At 43.8% G+C, this 21574-nt stretch overlaps 1 long non-coding RNA gene across 4 annotated transcripts in view; it reads left to right on the top strand.

Moving 5' to 3' along the window:
* The window catches only part of LOC113948164, a 136911-nt gene that overhangs the window by 21314 nt on the left and 94023 nt on the right, over window positions 1-21574 (top strand). For 3 of the 4 annotated variants that reach the window (XR_003528024.1, XR_003528022.1, XR_003528025.1), the window contains exon 2: window positions 17366-17741. This is a non-coding gene — a long non-coding RNA (uncharacterized LOC113948164). Of the gene's footprint in view, window positions 1-3853; window positions 4040-17365; window positions 17742-21574 lie in introns of those variants that run through there. The other variant, XR_003528023.1, reaches the window with a different exon arrangement.

The raw sequence follows: 21574 nt of genomic DNA, 5'->3' as shown, positions 1-21574 counted from the left end.
GAAACACATCACCCCTGCCAGGCTTTGATAGAATGAGGGCAAAACTCTATAAGATGCCAGTGTTTACTCTTTGTCTTATATTTGCATAATTCCCTGTGCTTTTACAGGGCTCCTTGCTTGCAAATGGTTACCCAAACATTAAGTAATCCTGAACAGTTCGGAGCTGTCGCTGGCTGTAGTTTCTTGTCTTGGAGGGTGGGGAGGCTTCGTGCTAGATGAGGCTTTGTTGAAGGTGGAGCTTCCCCAAGAGATTGGACCACCAGAACCTGGGATAATCAAACTTCAAGACCTGTCTAAACTCAGGCTCATTATGTTCCATAGTAAACTTGGGTGCTACCTTAATCTGCAAACCTCCTGGTTATTCCTGACCAACTGCAGCTAGAGCGTTTTAGAGGATGCACCCTATGGTTTATTGTGCTGGGGTGGCTTGGGATTTGTCCCCACTGGGTTGCCCCTAAGCTTCATGCAGACTGGAAAACCTGTGCTCAGGTTTTCCCCTGTGTCCTCAGTGTCAATGAGATGTATTTCAGCTTAGGTAAAGTCCATGCTACAGCTGTGCCTGTGTACAGACGGGCTTTCCTGTTTGCTTGGCTGTTTGAAGGTAAACCTGGGATCCCAAGTTCTCTGTGGAGCCTATGGGACCTCCCAGCAGATGTGCAGCAGGGACCTCCTCACCTCACAGGGAGCTGGGGGTGTCCTGGCTGATACAAACCCACTGGTCTCATGAAAATCATCGCGGCTCCCAAGTTAAACTTACGTTAGAAGGCAGTGGAATACAAGAAATGAATCCATTTGTGTATCCTGGTAGTTGTATCAGAGCCACTGGGGATGTCCAAGAGGAAATGGTGTCACGTGTTGGCAAGGCAGCAGCCGCATTTAGTGACTTAACTGAGATTTGGTCTTTGAAAAGCTACAGCTGAAAGGCTGGGCTATGAATCTTGGACTTGAAAGTAATTTTTATCTAAATATACGGATCTGAAAGCTGGAAACCTATCAAAGGTACAGGCAAAGTATCTGAGTACCTTTGAAAACAAATGGCTTAGAAGAACACTGAGCAGTAATCTCCAAAGAGAAATCAAACTAGTGATGGAAGCATTTGGGGATAAGAAATCAGAGTGTTTGCTGTAGCAGAGGGGCTGCTGGGCAGTGGGGTGGAGATGTACTGGGAAGTGTTAGGGACAACTCCTCTCTTACAGCATACTCAGATAGAGAAGATATCAGATTTATTGTAGCATGCACGTGAAGGGCTTTCAGTAGTGGACAAGGGTGATGAAGCCTTGCTTGTGCTGACCAAAAGTAACAAAAATCAGTGGAAAGCTTTGGGAGTTCTTGTCTTTGGAGGAATGGAGTAATCCCTACGATACATGGCACTCTCTGTTGTGGCATAGTTTTGTCCTTGCTGGTAGTTGAGGCTTGATGTGTAATTTACGTTGGTGATACAATGCTGAGAATTGGTTTTCTGTGGCATGGCATATTCTTCCTGTCCTTGGTGATGCACCTGTAAAATGGACTAAATAATACTTCTTTTCTCTGAAGTAGGCTTTCAAACCTCTGTGTTTTCGGAGTGTCCTGTTACACATCCAATTAATCCAGTTCGTATCAGAGAGGATGGTTTTAAGAGTTGTGGCATCTAGGTGGTAGAGGACAAGCAGCAGCCAATTCAGAAATACTTGCTAGTGAGAGGAGGAGCACAAGGGTGTATAATGCTACTGAGATCACAAAGGTTTCTTCCTTACTCTCTTGAGTGGTCAAGGCGTGTAATCTCATTAATAAATTGATCAAACTACATCTTAAGACTGATTGGGCTGCCTACCCTGTGACTGCTGGAAGGCATCCAGAGCTGGGCATGGCCAGGGACCTTCTTGCTGCAGCCTGAAGTTGTTCATAGCTAGCTAATGCTCATTTATTCTTATGCCAGTGTTGTCCTTTAGCTTAAATCACTCCTTCCACAATGCAGACAGCAGTCTCACACCCTCTGAGCCGTGCAGGTCCAACACAAGCAGCTCACTCTGTCTTCTCATCTAAGAGGGGTTTGTCGTTCTCCTCCTGCTTCTGGCAGCTTGATCCTCTGTCAAGCTCTGTTCAAGCACATCCCTTTTGAATGTAAGTTCCCAGGTGGGATGTAGCATCTCAGAGGCAAGGTATCTTGCTATTACTGGTGCAGCTTGACATCTGTAGGTGTGCCAGAAATACTTTGCTCTCTGGTCATCCCCAGAGCCTCATTGCCCTTGAAACCCTGCTGTGCTGATGTCCCCAGTTCACCTGCACTCACCTGCACAGGGAGGTGAAATTTCTGGTGGGACCAACCTTAGCTAAAACTAACCTTCACTCAGTTTTGGCACTAAGGCCCAAGCTTTGTGACACAGTGAAAAAGTGGAGTACTTAGAAGGACCAACAACAAATACTGTTTATTTTTCATGATTGTGTCTTGTTTACCAGGCTTGTTTGGCAATGTCATAAAATCCTAGGTTTGGGCTGGAAGGGACCTTTAAAGGTCATCAAGTCCAACTCTCCTACAGGGGTAGCAGGGACAGTAGATGAGGAGAATCATCTTCAACTCGATCATGTTGCTGAGACTCCCCCACCCCCAGCCTGACCTTGAATGTTTCCAGGGGTGGGGTATCCACAACTTATCTGGGCAACCTTTTCCAGTGCTTCAACATGCTCTGGGAAACCTGTTCCAGTGTTTAGCATGCTCGTTAAAAAAACCTTCTTCCTTATAGCTTATCTAAATCTTATGGCTTTTGGGTTAAAACCATTGCCCCTTGTGCTATCACAACAGGCCCTGTTAAAAAGTTTGTCTTCAAGAGGAACAATACAGGGTATAAAAACCCAAGATAGGTTTTAAAAAGTATGTGTAATATAATGGCTTATTTATTTTTGTTTATAATTGTGTCAGTGATGACTAAGAAGATACAGTCGTAATTCTGTGACGGTTTTGTCCATAATTGACTTTCTGTTGCTAAGATGAAATTTCTACTTCCAGTTTTCGGCAGACTTTGGATGCTTCAGTTCTCTGTTTAAACTATTTTTATCTTCTTAAATGGAGGTCATAGGGGCTGGAGTGGAACACCAAAGCTTTTAAGCAGTGTCATGGTTCACCTGTCTTTCAAGGGGTCCTCCTCAGCACTGTGGGTTTATTGCAGCTCCAGCTGCTCGTGCACAGAAGTCAGAAAAAGCCCCTGAGAAGCTTTTTGCAGCAGTGCAGTTTGCAGTAGGCATTACTTTGCTGTAAATCAGGGGTTTATCTCTGTGAGAGGTTTATCTGTCCAGTTGTACTTGTGGTGACTGTAGTTTGAATTCCATCACCCTGGCTGGCCCTTAGGATTGAACCGTTGGTGCAGAGCAGATGGCTGACAGGGCCCTTGCTTCCATGCTTCATTTCATGTGTGTAGAAGGAAAGGGGGAAAAAAAAAACCAGGAAAAAAAAAAAAGAGCAGAATTTCTGCTGCAGCTGTTTGAAACAATGAATGAACCATGATGTGATGTTGTGGGTGTTTGTTTTATTTTTCCCCTCATTTTCTCATCCAGCTTTTACTATTTCTCGGTCTTGGAGGTGGGAAGGACCATTCTCAAGACATGGTGCCTTGCCCTGAATCCAGTCATATCCCTGTTTGCTGGAGTGCAGGACCCATTCTCACTGCTGCTTCCCAACCAAAGCCATTCTGTGATTCCCAGTGCACTGGGTGGCTCTGCCTTTATGAAGTGGTTTTGGTACAAGATGCTCATGGGAATTCATTGCTGTAGAGCCAGTAGCTGAGCTACCAGGCTGCAGAGTTGAAGTCAGGATGCCACATAACCACAGTGACATATCACACATGGCTTTGACTTGCAGGAGGTTCAGCCAGCATGGCTGAAGCGCTTGCAGTCGACGTCACTTCTCCAGGAGTTTGTCTGAGGACACCAGGGGTTGGAGACCACCACATGAAGCAGCTCAAGCATTGTCATACCTTGTAACCCAACACTTTAAAGCTGCCCGAAATGGGTTGCTGTTGGTGCTGTGTGCTCTGCTGTGGGAGGAGGAGTGAAGTGGACAGTGGTGAGTACCAAATACCTGAGCTGTCCTCGCTTTGACTCACCCGGGTTAGGGAGTCAGCACCCTCTTTTACTGCCAGGCATGAAGTTATTCTCAAGTGAGATTCAAAAAGGTGTAGTGGAGCAAAAGCACAAGAAGAAAGATAGCTGAGAAAAAAAACCCACTCGGTATATACATGGATGTAGGTGGTTGGTTTAAGCAGTGACCCTGTGGTACAGTGGACCTCTGGGGTTGTGGCAGGTGGCTCCCAGTGATGCAACCCTTGTGGTAGATACTGTCATCTCTGTCAGCTGCCTGCTCTACATCCTGGAGGTTGATGTGATTGCCACAGCTGGAAGAAGGGGAACCGTGTCAGCTTCTCAGCTGCTGCCAGTCGTAGCTGAGTTATTAGTTTAAACTGTTGATTTAATTAAGCTGGAGAATGCAGCAAGTAGTTTGTGCATGCTGGTGGTGAGTGCCAGCAGGAGCATCCTCTCACACCTACCAGCTGCATGAGTCTACTGTCCAGAACATCTGAGAGCTGGCTGCTGAGTAAGAGTGGTGGTTAGGTTTGATCCCCTCTGGTGATTCTTGTGTCGTTTAAAATACATCCCTTTCACTGGGAAGCTCGTCACATGGTCTCTGGAGGGTTTGCATTCTTCAGAGTTATTCCTGGTCCCTTTAGATATGCAGAGCTGTGATCTTTAGATATTATGCCTAGCATGCCTGAGGCCATCCTAATGAAAAGGACTACATGAGTGCAATGGAACCGCTTAAAATAATACACAATAAACTATTGCAGGCTTCTAGGTTGTGTGCGTCCATGGGGATGCTTGAGGGCTTGGATTTAGGAGACAATTTCACAGAGGTCCCTTTTTGGGGTCACACGGAGAAGGAGAGTGGCAGGAAGTGGTGATGTTAAAGCAGTTGAGGATCACAAGGTCTTTCATCTCCCAGTGTCCCACAAATGGGGCTATTTGTGCCACTTTGTTATGCTGTGTTAGGATCAGAAGAGAACAGAATCCTACCATCCTTCCCAGTCCCATGTGTGGTCTTCAATGGATTTACACTGTGGTGAGCATTCATGAGAAGACAGGAAGAGAGGATGTCCTCATATAGGCATGGGTGCATTGATGCAGATCTCTACCAATGGAACTGTTTCAGTTCAAGGAAAATCAGGAATTTCCCTTGGTTTTGCGTCCTGACTAATGGTGGTGCTGGTACATGAACTGCATGGGGAAATATGTGTCAGCTGTGCATGTTTCCAAATGTGGCTGAGAGTGGTTAGACCTCCTTAAATAAAGTTAAAATGTGCTCAGAGTTGGTGGACATACTTAGCTCTTGCTTGCAATAAGCTGTTTACATCCAGCTTGAGTACCCAGGTGAACCAAGGTTGGCAGCTGTGAGAAAATGTAGCCCTGAGGGGAGTGAGTTCCTACATAGGTTTGGTTTGTAAGAGTAACAGTTAGCAGCTAAACTGGGCTTTGTTAACTCAAGGCCAGAACTTTGGTGTAACTGTGGAAAGAGCAGGCTGGCTTTGGCAGGTCTGGATATCGACATGATGCATTTCCTGGTGGTAGGTGGTGGGAAAGCCCACATCTGCTATGAAACAAACACTCTTTCCTTGGAAAAGTACTTACTGAGATAGCGACGATGGACAAGTCTCTCATGATAAACTTCACAGGCCAGACTTCACAGGTCGTGTTTTCAGCCTCATGGAAAAAAATGGAAAAAGTATCTAACACGGGTCTGGAGATTTGAAGGTAATGTGTTCTAAAAATAAACATTAAAAATTATTCTTAAACTTGGGCCAGGTTGTTTCAAGATGAAAATCAAGGCCAGGGCAACTCCAGTTTAGGTTTCTAGGTCATTTTTATTGGCTTTGTTAATCCGTACTGCTTATAAGGTAGGAAAAAAATGGTAATATTTACAAGGATCTTTCCACTTTCTTCCCAAAAGCATGTTCCTAAGGAGTCCTGATTCTTCTGCTGGTCTGGCAGTTGCAGCCCTGTTTCTGTATTGTATAAGACTCTTTTTCTTTGATATAGAGTTTATGCATTGGGGGAAAAGTAGTTTTGGTGCTTTTTGTATAATTGAGAGTCTTGTAACATTGTTTTGATATGGTGCTGTATATATAGTGACAGCATGTGGATGACTTTAAAGGGGCATAGAAGGACTTTTAAATGATAGAAAGGAAAATAAGTAAATAAAAAAAATTGCCATTAATGTGAACCCAGATAGGCAGACCAAAAGTGTAGCAAGTAAACAGCTGGAATAATTTCTTCTTGGGTTTTCTGACATCTCAGTTGCTCACTGCAGCACTTCTGATAGCTCGGAATTCCATCGTGCTCGATTGCAGAGATATAGTGAGCACATCAGCCAGAGACAGCTGGGCCCTGTGAAGGATATGAAAGAGAATGAAGCCTGGATATGACCAGACATGCACAGCCCGATCCAGCATGGGAGCCAGTGAGAGTACTTTGATGGAACCAATATCAGATGTGGCTCTAAACATCCCCTTGGTGGTGGCTTCTGGCACATGCCTCTGGGGCTGATGATTTCTGATGTTTTCTCTCTGAATTTCCCAGATTTCTGTTGCTGGCTCTCAGGTCCTGAGTCTGTTGTGCTTTGCTGCCAGGCTGGAGAGCCAGGGAATTGGAGCTGAAACAGCCATTGGGGCTTTTCAACATTCTGGTGCTGTACTCTGGTGTCCCTTTTTGGGAAGGGAGCATCAGTCCTCTGCCTGAAACTGCTGGGCTTTTCCTTGCCCCTTGGCATGGGCCCAGCCTCTGGAAGGGTGGATGGGGCTGAGCACTTCAGGAGCCACCAGGGATGGGAAGAGGCTCCCTTTTCCTGGAAAGCCTGCTCTTACGCCCCTATCACTGAGGATGGCTTTCGGCGTGGGGTCCCCCTCTCCTGCCCTTAGCTTACTGTGTCCTAGAAGGACATAACTCTGATCCCGGGAGCTGTTGGAGTGACCAGCCATGACAGCTCTTGTTTTTCCAAGATAATGTTTTGTTGGGAAAGTGGCTCAGCAGATGCAGGTGAAAGGTGATGCCGGCACACTGCTGGTGCAGGTTGGCTGCCAGTTTCCAGGCTGAGTCCTCGGCTTTTTATTGCCTTGCTGCATCACAGCAGCTGCTGGGACCGTGAGCACCGTGTCAGCTGCAGGAGCAGCGCTGAACACTGACTGCAGTGTTACATCAGGGTTGCATCAGCCATAAACGTGTCCAATCTGATAGCCTGACTCCCTAATAACCAGCATCAGATGGGTCAGAGGAGGGCAGGAGGTGTCATCCTCTTGAGAAAAAAAGTTATTTAATTTAATCTTCTATAATATTTTATTTTAATTATTGTTGCTGGGGTTTAGTCCTGAATCATGAAGTTCAGTTGTTACTATGCCACTTCCAATGATATTCTTCATGTGTTTCCTATGATATTCTTGAAGTATTTCAGAGTCCTCTCCTTCCTCCTTTTCTTCTTCTTTAACCTTGGGAGCTCCTTTACCAAATATATCCCAGTCTGGCTATCTACCATGGATACCAGTTCTGCATTTCCTTTCTTAAGTAAATGAAGAAAGAGGTCTGGAAAGGACACTGATTTCTGCTCCAGCATCATCTGCTCAGGAGAATTGAGTTCAGCCTAGGAAGCAGATTGGCAAAAGGGTGTCTTAATGAACAGTCTTCAGAAAGAAGTTATTTCAGCCCAATAGCCTTGAGGACTTACAGATTGGGGCTAACCTTGCTTCACTTAAGGAAAGAATATCACCTGCAATAATCTCTCTCCATTCTTTATGCTAAAAGATAGGCATGAAAACAGATGTTCTGTCCCTGGAGCAGATGATGACCATGAGAGAGAAATCCTGTCTCCATTGAAGTTAGTAAAGAGGCAGAAGTGGGACTGTTTGCTTCTGAAAAGGGTAAGCCAGATACTTAAGAAAGTCTGTTCTCCTTCACCAGCTCTTGGGAAGGAGAGGTGTGAAGCTCAGAGCACAGGGAGCAGCTTCTCATCAGGTGCAGTGACAGGTGGATGGTGACAGATGGATCTGCTGTTGGTGTTATGTATTTCCACAGTAGGTAAGGTACATCCCTGACTTCATGGCTGGGTTTGGTAGACATACCAGTTGGCCTTCCTTCTGCTAAGAGGTCCCATGTGGAGGCTTTAGCTGAGTTTTGGACCATGGAGCCATGGAATTGCTGGATGGTCAGTGCTGCAGGAGCAACTGTACAGGCTCCAGGTCTTCCTTCTCTATCCAGTGAGCTCAAGTTGATGTTTAAACAGCTTCATCCTACCCTAGATATTTTTTTCCCCTTTTTTTATTCGATCCAGTCGAAGAGTACTCACCTGCGTCGCTGCCTTGGCACAGAGGAGGGGCACTGCTTCCAGCAGTGCTTCCAGCAGCAAGGCTGTGACAAAGAGCTGAGAGGAAAGTAATGCTGAACCGTGAGATGTGTGGGTAGAGTGAACCCTGCACCCTACAGGGCAGCATCATCCCTGAAAAAGAGAAGGGACCTTTTGGACTGGAAACATTGGTGGATGGGGCTCTGAGCAACCTGATGGCATTGAAGAAATACCTGCTTATTGAATGGAGGTTGGACGAGATGTCCTTTAAAGGTCCCTTCCATCCTAAACCGTTCTGTGATTCTGTGACTATAAGTTCTGAAACTCACAGGCCTTGTATGTAAATATACTGTTTAACTGCATTCACATGCAGCAAGTGGTATGTGCCTAGGAATTCCTTTAGATGCTAATGTAATGATAAAACATTCCCTTTTTTCCCCCCCTTATTTTTCTCACAGCATATACACTCTTCAGAAAAACAGATCATTAAGCATTTAAGAGCCTGGACATGATTAAAATAAAAATATTGGTGAAAATAAATGAGTGAAAAGAGGTGCAATACATAGTCTTGGAATAAAAATTTAGAAATCTTCTCTTTGGGTTACAGGAAAGTTAATTGATTTTGTGAGCACATTCAGGCATCAAAATAATGAGCATGCCAACTGAGGAGGTTATCCATCCACACAACTAAGCTGGACCCTGACTGCTGCCCTGTGTGTTGGAGGTGCAAGGTTGATGGGAAGCAGCTTCAGGCGTGAGGAGCAAACAGCTGATCCCCTGCAGCTCACTGTCACTGCTGGGCTGTATGTTTATTTTGCAAACATGGAGAGGGTTATACAGGAGCCAGGCGTGTTTTCAGGGGAGTTGTTTTCTGTATTTCTGGTTTATTTTTTTTTTCCCTTGATGTGGCTGCAACAATAATCACTAAGGATGGAGGTGAAAGCAGAGTGATGGGAACATAGACTTGGTAGGACTGAATTGGTTTTGTTCAGGAGAATTAAAACTGGTTCATGGTAGGGAGTACTCTGTGAGTGAGAGACTGAGCAAAACATCCCTTCACAAACACATGGGATGAGGCAGGTAGAGCTGGAGTGCAGTACTTGATGGGAATCTTTGCATCAGCAGAAAAAGGATTTGCTCTTGAATATCAGTGGAAAAATGAGTCCTGGACTGTAACTTTATAGTGTAAGTGTATGATGCAATAAATAAAACCTTTCCATGGTAATTTAGTTAAACCAATGCAATATCTATGTTTGGATGAAGCCTAGTCCTACACTGTTACAAAATCTTTTCTAATAATAGTATTTTCTTTCACCTCAAGAAGGTCCTGAGCTTGTGCCCAAGTGACTTCACTAAGCTGCCTATTAAAGCTGCCTGTAATATCAGGGCAAGCATTTATTTGGATTGGACAGCTGAAATGAGTTAAGATTATTCCATGGGCTTTGGTTTAATGGCAAACACACATTGTGTTATTATTATTTACAGAATATTGAACATGTGCCCTTAACAAGTAGGAGCTTTAAAAAAAGTAATAGGAAAACAGAGCCTAATCTGCCAAAATGTTTCTCTGCTGCTATTCCCAGCGCTGTTTTGAAATCTTCACCTTAGTTGCCTTTGCGGAGCCTTGTACCAGACCTGGAACACGTGGGGCTTCTCCTGGGCTCTGCGGGGATACTTGGACCTCAAGCCAAGTGTGACAGTGCACAGGGAAAGTCATTACCACTGGGCTTCTGTCTGATTCTTGCATGAGGAGGCAGCCACCAAGGATTCAGGTTTTAAAGGAGCCAGATATTAAGCTGGAAATGTGTCAGTCCTGCAAGGGGTGATTTATGGTCATTAAAAAATGTGTTTTCCCTTCTTGACCCTTACCCCCTCGCTGCTTCTTGGCTGATTTGCTTTACCCACGATGAATGCTCCCAGCTAGAGCAGTGTGTGGTTTCCTTTGGGTTGAGGAGCTGAGGTCCAGAGGAACCCAGAGAGGAGCAATGGACTCAGGAATGTCTGCTTTTGACCTCACTGGGCCAGCAAATCAATTTGGCTGGAGCTGTGTTGATCCAGTGCTGCAGTGATCAAACTTCACCAGCACTGGGGCCGTCGGCTGAGTTTTTGTCCCACTGGTGCCTTCAGAGGACTAACCCAGTCATCCCAGCTCTATCTTTTTGGATCTGAAGCAGGGGCAGCATGGATGGATTAACAGGGAGAAGAGCAAATCCATTTTAATAGAGGGAGGCTGTGGTGGTGGTGGGTTGATGAAAGCAAATGTCAACTGCAAAGGAGATGCCTGGAGTTGGTTGATTTTATCTTTGAAAAGTAAGAGGCTGATGTCTTATGTTCTGTGATTTGGGTTCCTTTTTTTTGTTTGTTTTGAGTTTGTTTTTTTTTTTTTCTTTTTAATAGCACCCAATTAATCTCTCTGTTAGCCATTTTTATAATTTTAGCACAACGCCTTTGCTCCTGGAGTGATGTAGTCTTATAAGAATTTCAGCATTTATTTGACTACAAAGCATGTTTTTAGCCTGCATGGTGACAGCCTAGATCCTGTAGGCTTAAAGAACAGGTCTAAGATAAAGAAGTGAAACTGTAATGAGCAAGAGGATTATTTTTGCAGCTGGTGTAGTGATTTTTCTTTCCTTTTATTGTAAGCTAGTAACTAATGCTGTAGACTAAAAATTATAAATAAATGTTGCAAAAAGTGTCTGCGGGCTTCAGACTGGGCTCTGCTCTGGGAAGCTGAGATGGTTCGTGGTGACCAAGCCAGGGGTGGGGAGCTGCAGGTCAATTTGGCCAAGGCATGAAGCGAGTTAGCAGCAAAGTTTCCCACTTCCCTGTGAATCGCAGCAGTATCCAGTGAGGGAGCCTGGCACTGGGCTGCATATTGGCATGGAGCAGCAACTCCATGTCATACCTGTGAGAGCTCCTGCAGGTCTTTGGAGTTAGTCACGGGATGGTGGGAGAGCTGTCAGTTTCCTTACTGCCACATCCCTGCACAGAGGACCAGAGAAAAGAAGGAGGCTCTTGTGTGAGCCTTCTGGCAGCATGGGAGGTGAAATGGTACCCACATGGGCGTGAACAGTGGGATGGAAGGGCCCTTCCTTCACCCAGGTGTGGGAACCTGCCTTTCATTTTGATGCACAGATCTTGACTTTTCTTTTGGTAGGTGAAGTTGATAATAGAGATTGTTGATAGAATGGAAAGCCTATTTTGAAAAAGCAAGCAAGCAAGCAAACAAAAAGCCAAAATCCATTCCCTCCTGCACTTGTAGGGGCACAACAGATCTCTGCAAGCTTAGTCTGGGGACCAACATTTCTGTGAAACAGCTTTGAAGCCAGAATCAACAGTCCTTGGAGAGCAGGAGGCATGAAGTGCTTGTTCTTTGCATTACTGCATCCACTTCACTGGATCTGTAAGTCTGATTTTCCCCTCATGTGCATCCCATGCAAGCAGTGTTTGGGAACTGAGATGAGACTGGTCTTCTTTGAACAAGTCAGTTATTGAGTATCCCACACTCTTGGAGCATCTCTGAGTGATCAGGTGGATGTTTCTCCTACCTAAGGAGCCTGATTGCATCTCAAAAGGAGCATAGCCATTGTTTGAGCTGAAAGTGGTTTGGGGCTGAAGTGGTCATTCTTGATAGACTTTGTTTTTCTGTGACCCTTCAATTTTTCCAGGTGAGGCAACCCGGTATCTCTTGAGAATGACACTCTTGAATTAATTGTAAAGCATCTTTTGGAAAGAGGAGGATGTGTGGAATGCTGTCTTCCATCTCAGAGGTGATTTCGATAGCATGAAATAAAATGATTTTTCTTTGTACTATCACCTACCAAGTTGGGAAACATTCCTGTCTTGAATACTATAAAAAGGCTGTAGTTAATATTTATCGTACAGTTTGTTCCTCTGGTCTTTTCTACGTAACAGTCTGCCATTTATCAGGAGAGTGTCTCTTCCCCTCCTCCTTAGGGAATGTTTTCAAGTTTTTTTCTCTTAGTATATCTGTGTCAGCTGGTGCAGGTGGAAAATAAGGTTATTACATTTTACTTCGATAATGTTCCAAGGTGACATTAGGTGCTTAAAATGTCAGATTGTGTAACATTTGCTTAAGATTTTGCTTTTTGTCTTCAAAACTATTTAAAAGAATGGGCATAGTTGTAAGGCATCTCAGCAGTCCTTCAAATCGTAGCTTCCCATCTTGTGATCCTTATTTGGAGTAGTTCTGTGAAGTCAAAGTAGCATGGTCATGACCTGCATTTTGTGTGAGAACTTGAACTGTAAATATACAGCCCCTTGGTCGCTTGGGTGTTGGTGGTTCAGAGTGGTTGGCAGACCCATATGAGTGTGGGTGAAGAGTCCCGGATGGATGTGAGGGGGATGAGTTTATGTGATGTTATTTTCAATGGAATAGCTAGACTTACATTTTAAAATGTACACTTTATTTGGGAAACTATTACAAGAGTTCTTGGGAGCATTTTTATATTGTACTTTTGGGGGGAGTGTAGGTTGGAGTTCTCAATCTACCGGGCAGTCCTTCTGTGCTTGTCTTTTTCCAGCCCTTTCCTTTTGGATGGAGTTCCCAGGAAGGAATTGATTTTTAGAATGAAAAATAGTAGGGTGAGGCAAGATGAATTGTTCTGGCCTTCATCTTGTTTTCCTAAAACGCTCGTGTCTTTGCCTGGTCACAGGCTGGTGGAGCATCCGTGAAGTACCCTCCCCTTATTAATAATGTCCTGGCCATGCCTCCTTTTTTCTGATTTGAGAACAAACCCCTCATCCCTAGAGACTGCCTGGGATGTTGGCCAAGCTTGTGAAACCCTCAAAAGCAGCCAGGTTACTCCAAGAACTTGGTGTTGCTGAGTGAGAAGAAAAAGGAGCAGCAGCCTTTACATTTTTTTTTTTTTTAATTTGTGTGGGGGTAGAAATAATATCAGTTTAGGGTTTTGTTTATTTCTGTTATAAGGATGTAAACATTATAGGCACGTAGTAGAAGAGCCTGTTAACCAATGTCCTTCCATAATTCCATAAAGGAAACAAGTTCATGTTTCCTCACTACTACAAAACACAGATCCTGTTAACCCAACCCCCCCGATTTTGCCACTCTCAACTGCCATGTGAGGTTCAGTCTATAGCTCTTTTAAAATTTCATGCCTAAGAACAGAGAGCCAAGGAGAGGTTTTGGAGGTGGCTTGAGCTGATTCACCATCTGGATGTTATTGCAAGGGACAGTCTGGGCTTGGTCCTGCCCTTTTCCTTCTACCAGCACTGGTGCTGAGCCTGCTTTGACTCACTAAACCAAGAGATTTCTCTTGGAATATATTCTGCTGTGGTAGCTGAGATACCCACTGTAGCAAACTGCTGCCTTTCAGCAAATACAGCTGCAACTGTTTGCTTAAAATGAGCTGGGGGATTTATGAAAACAACCAGAAAAGTTGAATCGTTTCCTTTTTTTCTTTTTTTTAAATTTTCCTCTACTGGGTAGCATTGACTTTGATAAGCAGTCTCTGCACCTAGAGATGTTCTTATGCATGAGGATGTAGCCAAGACATTTGGGGATGTTCACCTTGTGCTTAAGAGGGAAATTTGGTGTCCGGGAACTGAGCACACACTGCCCAAAGTGCCTGGGGGCAGGAGCAGCAGAAGTGAATGCCCCTGGTTTCATTCTTGCCCATAATAAAGTCACTGCTGGAGCTTAGTACAACGATCATGAGGTTTAACAGGTCCCTTACTGCACTTAAATCACATGGCTGGGTTGTAATGAACATGCTGAAGTGAAAAAACAGCCCTTTCCTTAAAATAAGAAAACACAGGCACAGAAAACATCCTTTGTTTTTTAAAAATGAACCATTGCACTTGGGACTCTTTCATGGTCAAAATTTTAGCAGGTGGGACTCTTATTCTTCTCTCTTCCTCCCGTATTTTTTAACTAATTAGGAGCAAGTCTTTTAACTCTTTTCATGCTTCTATTAATTATTTGGGGGTCTCTCTGTTACAGGGCACACTTTGCTCATTACTGGTTTCCTACAGCTGATGTTGACAGGTTCTTGCTGCCCTTGGAGAGGAGCCATGGGCTCAGGTTGCTGCTCTCCGGGTTGAGGGTGATGCCTTGTTTGCTCAGAGCTGGACACGTGCTCAGCTCGTGGTGTTGCTTTGTGCAAATGATTCAACCCTTGTTGTGTACAAGTAATGCAGTAATTTCTTGGCCAGGGATGGGGAAGATGGATGTGTTTTCCAAGTGCTGGCCCATGACTTGCAAAATCTGGATGTTCTTCATGGCTTTGCTGCCAACGTACTGCATGACCTTAAGTAAGTTATTTAGGGTAAAACCTAAACTGTTGGTGTTAGGTAATACTCATGGACAGTCTGCAAGGAAGATCCTCCAGTCTGAGGGGGAAGCAGAAGGCTGCTGAGAGCCTGAAGTGGAGTGAGCTGGAGATGAAGTTGGGATCTTCCCAGAAGGCAATGTGCTTAGTCTTAACAATTTGGTGCCTTTTAAAAGTAGAGCCCAGAGAACTGAAAACTTGTCTTTTTAGGCATGTGCTGGGCACAAGATTTTGAATTTCATTTGCACCTTGAACTGGGAAGCAATATGGCAGTATCTTCTCCTTACATCCAGGGGCAGAAGGTGCTGAGGATCCTCCACACTATGAAGGAAGATACTTATAATGAACATTAATTATCTGCCATTAGTTTATCTGTTACAATCTGACTAGAAAAGCCTGGCTGTAGAATTAAGACTGTAAAAGCATAACGTGCAAGATGCTGGTCACTGAGCTCTTCCATAGCCCTTGACTCCTGCTGCTGTCCAGCTGGGCTTAAAGGCAGATGATGGGAGTGATGTAAGTGGTGCCATGTATGCAAGAGGGGGGTATTAAAGATATTAAAGAAAGAAAACAAAGAAATGACGTTTTCGCTTGTTGGACAGTGAGGACTGCTGGGCTGGTCTCCCAGGAGAAGTGAGCAAAGTACATATTGACACATTTGTGGTGGAGCTGGGACAAAAAGCCCTCCTGCTGCTCCAGGCACAGCATGACGAGGGGCTGGGTCAGTGGGGCAAGACTCATTTCTCTGGTGACAGGGATTCATCTCTCTTCGCGTGGTCATAGTTTAGAAGTAACTGGTTTATGGAGAAAACAGCTCAAGAATTTGAGGCACGTGTTCTTGCCATAGAGAAATAGGTTTTATGGGCATTTTGAATGTCATAAAGTTATCAGAGTGGCTGAGGTTGGCTGTGTAATTAGTGGGATGGGAGCTATTTTGAGAGATTCAAATCCTTTTCCAAAATGTTTTCATCAGCTCAGGGATTTGGGTCAGACCTTCTTCAGCTTTGGTTCTTTTACCCGGGGGGACATTAGGGAATATTTCATTTTCCAACTTTCCCCATCACTGGAAAAACACTAGAAGGAAGAACAACAAAATTCGGATTCCTTTTTCTGTGAATTGGCAGACTTCAGCTGCAACTCCATCTGTGAGCCTGTCTGCAGACTTCCAGTTGCCTTGTACTGACTTGCATGCTGGGTTTTGTAACAACAAAAACACATTACGAAGACACAAGATTTTCATCGGTCATGGTGTTGCCCCGTTGGTGGCACCACAAACTAGGTTAGTTGGGTTGTGGCAGGGCTGCATCTTTCCTGCAGAGAAAGCAATTTTGATTGTTTTCCCAAGGGAGGAAGAATTTTTGATTCAAAGTAGGTTTTGTACTTGAGGTGATTTAAACATAATCAAAGTCAGTGGAATTTTATTTAAAATAAACACGATTCTCCTAATCAACCCTTAAAAGAGAACATCTGGGGAAAAAATGATGCGTTTTTGTAGATTTAATTATTCACTTGATTTTTTTCCTTTTCAATATCTGATGATGCTTCCGCTGTTTGAGGATAGATAGGACTTTATTGACACAATTAGCAAAACAAATGATTATCACACCTTTTCCTTAACCCTGTGCTATTTGATCTATTTGCTTGCACTTTCATTACTCCTTTGCTTGGTTACATTACACAATGTTATCACCTTCCTGTGCTGCTGCAGCTAAAACAAAGTGAAAAAAAACCCCTTTTGGCTCTCAGCTGCTCTCTGCTGTATTTTTTGTACAGATGAACTAGAAAGCAATGTTGGGCAAAGAGTTATTTGAGTTTCCTTTCAATGCTTGCTGGGCATTATTTTCGGGCTTGGCACTTGCCTGTGTTTATGTGACAGTTTTTTCATATTTTAAAATAACAAACAAAAATCCCAGCAACTCTATTCCCAGTACAATTAGTAGGATCAGATTAAAAGAACTGAAAAAACAAACAACCAAACCCCTCCAGATTATGATGCATTTATATACATCAAGTACTTGATTCTTTATGACTAATCCCCTGGTTGTTCTGAGCCACTTTGCTGGGATGTGTTTACTTTCTCTGAAGGTAGAGGTGGGAAGCATAGCTCTGCCTGGTTGGAGGTCACAATGGGTTGTTGTACTCAATAGCTGAGTGTTTCAGCTGTGTCAGGGATAGGATCCCACTGATGGATTGGGCCAGACCTTGATGCAGATTCCTGATGGTATGATTCTCCTGATGGGGGATAGACATTTTCCTCTGAAGTCAGGAAGGTAGGTGGTCCTGTGGATCTGCTGCCTTACAACCCTCTCCATCATCTCTTTGCTGGTAGAGAAAATACTTCATTAGCTTTAGAAGAGGTAAAAAAAAGGATAGGGGAGGAAAACTGTCTGCTTTCATCTGACAAAAAAGAAGAGAGTTTGGTTAGGTGAGAACTTTTTCCAGTTACTGGCTTGTTGTCCTCCTCTCACATCACCTGGCACCTGTGAGGCATCTGGAGGTGGTGGCCCCATGTTATGCCTGTACTCACTGTGACATTAATTTAAATAAATCACACAAATTAAAATAAAAAAGAAAAAAATCCAAAAAGCTTCCTTCTGTGCAAAAATAAATCAAAATATATGAGTTTGCATGGGAATAAGCCTCGTCCAATGTGATAAGAGTTGTTGTGTAATGGCCTGTCCCTTTCCTCTCTCTGAAGGTACCAATCCCATGCATCCCACTGGCCTGGAGTAACATTTGGAGCAGCCTGGCAGTGCGATCCTTTTGGTAACTTTCAAGGATTTTTGGGATCATGGGATGCATGGACATACAGACCCATGAAGCCCTCTGGAGAATGCTGGTTGTGGATAAAAGCATCTTCAAGTTCTTACCATCTTTTTACCCTGTTTTTTCCTGGGTCACCTTGTGTCATTTGGGAAGGAAGCCTCTCTGTCCTGAGGATTATAGCGTACCAGTCACTTAGTGGAATACCTCCCCAGTCATCTTCTCGAGATGGAGCCATTGCTTTACCAAACTGGAAGATATCTTTTCTTCTCCCAGAGCTTTTCCAGTGCAGCAGCACTCCTGTCCAGCAGGTATGTAGATGGTTTTCTCATTGACTAGCCAGTTTGCTTTCTTGATCTTTAGGAGTTCAATCATTTTTTTTTGGCTTACTAGTGTCTGCTAAAGGTAAGACCTTCCAAAGTTCTTGGTGCCATGCTCCGTAGGTGTCTTTTCCTTGTTGGGTCAGACCCAATTTGAGATGTAGGTTTGTGTGGAGCAGTGATGTCAGCTTCTTCTGAAGGTTTTGATACCCAACCTTAGCCTTATGTATGAGGAGAGAGATGGATTTGTTACTTCTTATTCCTCCTCCTGGATCCTCCTGGACTCTTGGGCAGCTGTGTTTGTAACCCACAGCTGGCACCAGCTGTGTGTGGATCAGTTTCTTGGGCTTCCTTGTCTCATTTCAAAGAAGATGACACAAATGTTTAATCTATTTTTCATCTTCCTAATTTAACAGTATTTCTGCTGAAGAATGTAGTTTAGAGGTGCCTTTAGCTCTCCACGTTAAAACTATTCCTATTCAATATAGATGTGGACAACTCAATAGCAGTAGTGACAACGGCCAAATTTGCATTTTTAGTCATCTACAATGAGTTAGGTATTTTTCTAAAGGTGACAAGGTTTTTTCCATTTTCTTTGATAGCAGAACTGGATCACTATTTTTGTCCCTGTGGTTATCAATTTGCTGTGAAAATCATCCTTTTTGGCTCTTGTGCTGGTTTTGTCAAATGCTTATGTGTGCTGGTGAACAGATCGCTCCTTCTATGGGGTGGACAAAAAATTAACTCTTGGTACCTAACTTACTTATTTTTACTATACAAAGAGGAGGTGCTAAAGGGAAAGGGCTGAAAATGCTTTGTAGATTTATTCTGCATTCCCCTCAGCATTTGTGAGCCATTAAAAGTTTCATTTTCTTGCTTCGTAAGCGCAATTTTGCATCAAAGGAAGGAAATGCGAGGGGGGGGCCTGGTGAGTAGAGCATGTTCAGGGGGAAGCAAAATCAGTTGCCTCACTCTTGAATTTGACCTCAACTCATAGGCCAAATGGAGATGGTAGACAAAGATTGGCGATAAAAATAGAAGCAAAGTCTCATAAAGGCTTGCTGTGCCTGTGAGAGGCTGGAACTAACCCTGGGGATTTGGTGAACAGCAGCATCATCCCAGGTTGGTGGGGATGGTCTATGGTCAAGCCCTGTACACCATGGTCATGTGCTAAGGCAGAGCTTTCTCCAGCAGGGCTGCCTGGAGGTTCAGCCCAGCAGTGTCAGACCATTGCACTTGCTTTCATGGGCTTTGTGCTCTGCTGCAGAGGCATCCCCTGGAACCAGTTCTTCATTCCAAGATAAGAGTTTTCCTTTCTTAACTAAGCCCTACTTTGTCGGTTGAAGAGGAAAGATGTCTAACCCGTTTTTCTCTCTCATGAATACAGAACACAGCTTTCCCATCACCGAAATTCCTGGTGTTTTACTAACTCCTAACTTCTAAAGCACCTAAGAAAAAAGGATCACTGGCAGTTTGAGCTTTTAATCTACAATTAAAGCAAACACCGTTGATATTTAAAGTTGGTTTTGTTTTGTTTTGTTTTTTCCTGTGGCCAGCTGTTTGATAAAGACTTTGCAAACCAGTTCTCCACTTGTTTCTATAAGATGTGAAAAGGTCCTTTGTTAGCAGCACATTGCGATGGAATGAGCTTTATCTTTTGTAAGTAACTAGGAGCAAATGGGAGAATCAATTGCTCTGCCCGGGTGCTGCAGTCCCTTTGGTGCTTCTGGAGGCGCCTGTTTGGACCGAACAAAAGCTGACCTGGCTGTGACCTGGGTAACCCAGAGCAGCCCCAGGATGCTTGCTCTCCGAATTGTACGGGTCTGTGCAAGGAGAAAAGGCCTGGTAGGTGTACCCCGAATCTGGTGTTCTGAATTGCTCCTTGCAGTGTGACTTGCTAGTCACACAAAGTTTTGCAGGCATCTGGCAGACCTGGGGTACCTGGGGATGGCCCGAGACTTTGAGCTTGGCCAAGAACAATGTTTTGGTTGCAAATCTACAGCTGTTTCTTACATGGGAAAAAAAAAAATCATCTCAGGTTTTATTCGGAACAGGTCTCATCCTGCACAGTTGTGGGGAGGCTTTGGAGAGTAAGTAGTTTAAGGTCTTTCCCCTTGGTCAGCGTGAGCATCTGGGTGAGGGAGCTGTCAGATGCATCCCTGGGTGCTAATTGAAAGATGAACCCCATCAGCATTTAAAATATTTACTGGTAAAGTAGAAAAGGCTTTCTTTCAGTTAGGGTGAAAGAATCAAAATGTCCTTTAGGGGGTTGGTCTGTTGGCAGATGCATGTTATTAATAATAATAATAATAAAAAAATATAAAATGCTTCAATTTGGCTGCTTGTAAGGGTTATGTATGTGGGTGTGTGTTTCAAAAGCACATAACTGATTATAAAAATCATTGATGGGTTAAGTCGGTATTAAGGATGGTTGAATGACAGTGAAAAGCAGCCCTGGCACATTGCAGGGATGTTCTTGTCATGACTAACCCCTCTCACTCTCACCGCAGTGGAATTTTTTAGTGCCCAGCACAGACAAGCACTGAAATTGCAGGTTTGTAGAAGATTTTTAACTCTCTCCCCAGCTGGCAGCAAATAAAGGAATTGCAAGTATTTATTGGTTTAAGGGAAAAAAAATAACCTCAAAGCTATAAAATAAATTTGACAATGAAGCTTTTTAAGGGAGTCTTGACTTTATGGGTTTGTGAGTCAAATGTGTCAAAGCCTGACAAAGGAAGAGGTTTTAATCTACAGGTGCTGTCTCTTGCTTGATGGTTTCCTGTTTCTAAAATTACTTCCAGCTTTTTTGGAATCGGGGCTAAAACTAGTTTCGCCTTGCAGTTTGTGGTCACCCTCCCTGACTACTTCAGCAGGCAGGATTTGCAAGGGTTGGGGACAGCAAATGCAAGTGCTTTTAAAGATTCTTAGCTTGGCTGCCAAAACTCCATTTGTCACTTTTAAAATATTTACAGCTGAATCTTGAGATTTGCATCTTCCTCTGCTTGGGGAAAATGCTGAAGCTGCTGATGCTAAAATTTCTCTTTGACCTTTCTTTCCCTGTCCTAACCCCTTTTGCAGCATGTATTTTCTTTTCTTAGGGGCTGTCCCTCTACTGGGGCACTTACTAATGCCATTTGTACTCAAACTTTATGCCCTTACTGTAGGCCATCTAACTGGGGATACACAAGGCCATATTTCTGTTTGTTTCTATAGGTAAATAAATATTTATATATTTTTTAAGATCTGGAATAATCCTGCTAGTATGTCTTGAAAGATCATCTGTTTGTTACTTTGAAATATTGCTCTGAATTTTATATTGACTGAAGCATCACAGTCATACTTTCAGAATGAAGATCTTTCTTAATGTGTGATCTTCACTTTTCCACGAGCGCCTGCATCTGCACAGTAAATACTGAACTGTATGCTGATTTACTGTGCTCTTCAGGTTGCAAAGAAGCAGTGAACTATCACAAGACATGCTGCCGTAAAAGCCAGGAAAGCAAGAGGTATCTGCTTGGCTTCCCACTCCTGTGCGCTGCTTTGAGGAGCTCCTTGCAGAGCCGAAGGTGTCGACAGGCTGTTTTCTTGGGCTCCCATCTACTGAGCAGCATTATGTGGATTAATACTGAGGAACTCTTAGTGAAATTTGTCTCATGCCATGAAAATGTAAAGCCTCCAAAGCTGGCTGGCATCCCAGGGCTGCGAGAGGCCCTTGGAGGGGGTCCTGGTGAAGGTGGCAGGATTTGCACTGTCCCAAAGCTGTGAACGGGACATGATATGAAGAGTTTCTAATTGAGATTTAATCATCTCCAAGCTGGTCTGGT

Source organism: Corapipo altera, unplaced genomic scaffold (genome assembly GCF_003945725.1).
Source record: "Corapipo altera isolate COAL_440 unplaced genomic scaffold, ASM394572v1 51, whole genome shotgun sequence".
In the NCBI taxonomy this organism is placed as follows: Eukaryota; Metazoa; Chordata; class Aves; order Passeriformes; family Pipridae; genus Corapipo; species Corapipo altera.
This window is presented reverse-complemented; position numbering and strand designations above follow the sequence as displayed.